Source organism: Phalacrocorax aristotelis, chromosome 3 (genome assembly GCF_949628215.1).
Source record: "Phalacrocorax aristotelis chromosome 3, bGulAri2.1, whole genome shotgun sequence".
NCBI lineage: Eukaryota > Metazoa > Chordata > Aves > Suliformes > Phalacrocoracidae > Phalacrocorax > Phalacrocorax aristotelis.
The window spans coordinates 128,625,523-128,630,588 of NC_134278.1; the positions used below are offsets into that span (position 1 = coordinate 128,625,523).

At 45.4% G+C, this 5,066-nt stretch overlaps 1 pseudogene; it reads left to right on the forward strand.

The window, feature by feature from the left end:
• The first annotated feature begins 1,712 nt into the window (after positions 1 to 1,712).
• Positions 1,713 to 3,689, forward strand: LOC142055687 (uncharacterized; annotated as a pseudogene).
• Positions 3,690 to 5,066: the final 1,377 nt, after the last annotated feature.

The following is a 5,066-nucleotide window of genomic DNA, read 5'->3' on the forward strand; positions in this document are numbered from 1 at the left end:
ACATAATGCAATCTCATTTTCATGTGATCTCTGCTGAGCCATCTGCCCCAGCCAGCCATGTAGTCAACCAGCCTTTTATGTTACTGTTGATAGTTTGTGTACCATGCAGCTTTCACAAGACTATTGCTTATGAGGTGACTGAGAATACGCTTTGGCCTCAAATCCATTGACATGGACAGCTTGGCTGGAATGCTGCTACTCCTTATGCACACAAATATTCATTATAGGAAATGTCTCATAATTCTGTTATGACGATGTAATGATTCTTATTTCTAAAAGAAGGGATGCTTCACCTTCGTGTTCTTTGGTTAATACTTGAGAAGACTTTTGCAGTCAGTTTTCTCCGATTCATATGATTTTTTTGTAGGCATTGCCAATTTCCAATCAAGTTTATGATGATGAGTACTCTTCCTGTGAAAAATAGTCACATGGGAGCAATGTCACTGTTTGAATACCGTAGCTCTTAAAAGGCAGGGACATGCTGTGACAAAACGGAGATCCTTGGAGTGCTGGTTGGTGCCTCCACTTCGTGCCACCTAGGAGAAGGACAGAGGATAACAACCACCAGGAGATGCACCTGCCTGTCTCCAAACTGATCCTGCGAGACTGGTACAAAATAAACACCTATTCCTGGGATTCCTAATCTTTTGCTTGACAGCGGGGACCTCAGAAAGTTTCAGAAAAGTAGTACTGCTTGTGGATTTCGGAATTCTGGGGACACAGCCTATTGTAGCTAATTAAACAGTGCCAGGGAGTGTCTTGGGCAGATTATCTGTACTTGAAATCCCAGAATAGTCTCTGTCTCGGCTCTGGGTCAAGGTAACAAGCAATTCCCAGACAGCTGGTGGTGGATATGAGCCATGGAACATACCCAACAGTCATTTTCAAGCATCCAGCCTTGTTTGGAGACCACAAGTGTTTAGCAGTATGGAGACAATCAGACTCTGCCAGTTGATGACTGACCTGTCAATATTGATACTGAAAAATGTGCATTGTGTTTGCTAGAGCTGCCTGAACTCACACTTCACATGGCATCAATTTGAAAAAGAAAATAAATTCATGCTTGAAAAGGCAAGTTTAAAATTTTGGTTAGCAAATTAGAAACAGTTACCAAAAAAATCAATGTAATAATGTATGTGCACTGTTATGTTTAGGTCTGTAATTAAAAAGGAAGTTTTCTCTTTTGGCTGACTTTGTGGCTTCCCCCTTTCTAGAATCTTAGTGCACACTCATTGCTTGCCATGTTCTTTTCAGATTAAATTCTGCTGCTTGCTTTTTACACCACTTAAGGCTGTTTCAGAACTTTACAAATCATGTCATAGGAGAAATACTCATGTCAATGTATCTTATATCAAGATCAACATCCCTGGTTTGCATTTTAGCCTTCCTTGAGATCACACGACACATTAAAGTAACACAGATGACAGACTCAGTAGTTACTGCTGTCATTCTCCACTCCATTCCAGAAGGCTGCTGTGCTTGAGACTGACTGAAGCACCATAGCCTACTCCCAAAACAGCTGTTGTAAACTACGTCTTGCAACCTCTGTGTCCCATTGCTGTAGCCTCCTCTTTCACCCCTTCTCATTGTCTAGGCTCAGGGTTGAAAATCCCAGTTGATCCAGTGCCAGCTACAGGTTGCCTGGATCCCCCCCAGGAGCTGGCAGTGTTAGCTGACAGCACGCAGCCTTTCCAATGAAGCGGGCTAAATAGATGTCACCATCTCTCCATTCTGTGTGCGATGAGAACATGAATGGTATTGTCAGAGTAATCCCCTCCGCTGGCCTGAGATGATACAGGCTTGTCTTCTTCACTACTACTGTGTTAATATTTATAAACTCTTATGTTTTCTTTTTGAGATAAAGGTGAGTTAGAGGAGGAGAAAATGACAATGTATCGAAGTTGTGTGCTGAAGACCTGATAGTAAAATAAAATAAAATAAAATAAAATAAAATAAAATAGACAGAAACAGGCTAGGTGTCCTGAAACTAGCTTATCCAGATCTGTTGAATTCATAAGACTATAAAGTTAGAATGATGCATTCAAGGCCACGTATGTGACGGGGTACTTGAGGATGTCATATCAAGATCTGCTTGTGGACAGTATAGTGTACCCTGGATGCCTGAACTTCTGTGATACAAAACTAGTCCCGATTATATTTATACATTGTAAGGGACTAGAAAGGCAGTGGATGCCCACGATTATGTCTCTTTGCTGGTGGAAGGGATGAATAAGCTATATGATCTTCTGGAGGCACACTGATTTTGTTCCTCACCCCAGGGACAAGATTGGGCGAAAACCATCGGTTTCAACCGCAGAGTGTAGTAGACAGGATAAGGGTGCTGCAGAAAGAAGCGAAGGTTAGATCAGGGAAAGGAAAAGCTATAATTTGTGCAGTATCGGGAGCAAGTCTGGCAGCAGCGGTGGAAGATAAGAAATAGAGGCTTTGTCAAGCCGATGCGTAATAGACTCACTGAAGATGGTCATAAGGTCACTGCAGGAACAACTGAAGGAAAATAAGCAATTGTTGGAGGAGGAGAGAAGTCAAAATTCCATACTAAAGGAAGAATTGAGGCGTCAACTCTTGAGGGAAGCGGATACGCTGGCGGAGGTAGAGATGAAGCTTTGGGAGGAAGGGATACGACAAGTTTACCCTCAGGGAGACTTGCAGAAGGCAAGGGAAACTGTAGAAAGCCTCCCTCACATGTATCCACCGGTTAAAACAGAGCGTTTGTATGAGGACAATAACGATGACCGTCCTCAAGTTCTCACCAAAAAAGCCCCATTTACCACAACTGAACTAGCAAAGTTGAAGAACTACTTTGCAAGAACTCCAAGGGAATCGGAGACAGAATATGTGTGGAGAGTGTCCCTGTTGGGGGGGATGGAATTTTGTTGTCGGAGAAAGAAGCAGAAGGCTATTGGGTTCTGGGTGTGTTCCTAACTACAGGTAATCGCCGAGCCCCATGGTCATTAACCTAGAGGGCCACATATTGGGCTGGGGGGCTGAAGCCTTTGGAGAGGGGAGATCCCCTTGCCATAACAGGTCTGGTGGATCGGTCAGTGGAAAGTGTGCAGAAGGCAGCCTGTCTCCAAATGATGTATGATTGGGAGCTCAAGCCTAACCAGAGTTCCCTGATGATGATGCTTGTGGACCCAGAGAGGAAGATTCCCCTGATCCGGGGACTCCCTGACTCCCTGAAACCCATTGGGGTCCAGTTACAGGGGAAAATTCAAAACACCTTGGAAGGAGAAAGAACTATGACCGCTCTAGAAGGGATAACAACCCCCGACCATTGGCAGTCGGGAAGGAAAGTGTGGACGTGGGGGGAGGTAGTGCAGGAATTAATTAATTTGGGGGGAAGATATGGCCCTGTTGGTGGAGTGTTCCAAAAAAATGAAACTAGCGTCATACAATCTACTGAGCAAGTAAACAATCTGCAGCTGACAACAGGGAAGGACCAAGACTTCAAGCCACTCCGGGGCAATTATTCGGGGAGAGAGAGACCCCTAAGCCGACAGGGGTTATGGCATTTAGGAATTCAGAAGGTGGATGGACTCCCCACCCAAAAATTGGAAAAGCTTGTACAGAAATGGCCAGGGAGGAAAGCTGCTCTCGGAGCGGTTCCCGATGCTCCACCCCTGACTGACATCGAGGGGGAGCCAACTAGGGAAAAGGTGGGAAGCTAGAACCTCTGTTCCCTGAAGGTGGGGGAGGAGATGGAGGAAGGATGTTTTTAGGACAACTCACCTTGAATGTAAGGGGGAGACTTATTAATCACAGTAGCTGTAGGACCAAGGAAAAGACCAGTAATTTTTCTAACTGATACTGGGGCACAAATCACCGCATTGATGCAGACTGAAGCAGAACAGTGTGGGATCTCTATCCCGTCTAGAAATCTAATTATCTTAAATGCTCTGGGAAAACCAGAGGCAACACCTATGAGTTCAGTGACATTATGGTTACCAGGAGAGGACGCCCCCATCAATACCATGGTGGCCATAGGACCTTTCCAGACAAACCTTTTAGGCACAGATGTATTAAAGGGAAGGCAGTGGCATGACACCCAGGGGAACTCGTGGTCTTTTGGCATCCCCCAGATCAGGCAATTAGCCGAGACACCTTGGGCCGAGGTATACCTATCGCAAACGGCACCTGCCCTTCCCCCCTCCAAGATTACCAACGTGAAACCTTCTCCGTTGCCATTAGAGGCGAGAGAAGGGATAGTCCCAGTAACTGAGGATCTCAAACAACAGGGAACTTTAGTGTCTACCCATTCCCCGTACAATTCACCAGGGTGGCCAGTGCGCAAACCTAATGGAAAATGGCGACTGACCATTGACTTTTGAATGCAAACACTGGTCCTCTGCCTGCGGCTGTACCCAACATAGCCAAATTAATTGCAACCTTTCAAGAACAGGCCCACCCTATCTTGGCAACCCTTGATGTGAACGACATGTTCTTTATGGTTCCACTCGAGGAGTGTGATCGAGACCAATTTGCTTTTACTTGGGAAGGACAATATACATTCACCAGCCTGCCTCAGGGATATAAACACTCGCCTACCCTAGCCCACCATGTCCTAGCACAGGAACTGGCAATAATCCCATCAGAAGGAGAAGTAAAGTCTACCAGTATACTGATGACATACTAATAGGGGGACATACCATAGCTTCGGTACAAACTATGCAGGACCGAATTATTAATCATCTGGAAGGAATAGGCCTCCAAATACCAAAAGAAAAACTGCAAACCCCCACCAGTGAAGTTAAGTTCTTGGGCATCTGGTGGAAAGGAAAGTCAGCTTGTATTCCTCAGGACACCCTCTCAGCATTGGATCAGGTAAAGACCCGAGAAAGTAAAAATGAACTGCTACATGTTACACGTTAAACGTGGCCACGCAGGGTCTAATGATTTATACAAGGAGGCACGTGCCAGAGGCTGGCCTGTCACTCGGGAATCTTGCAGGACCTGTATCTCAGCTTGTGAACAATGCCAACCCTGGCTAGAGCGACACTGCATGGAAGAATCCCCACTCCATTTGAGAGATAAAAAGACCCTCTGGG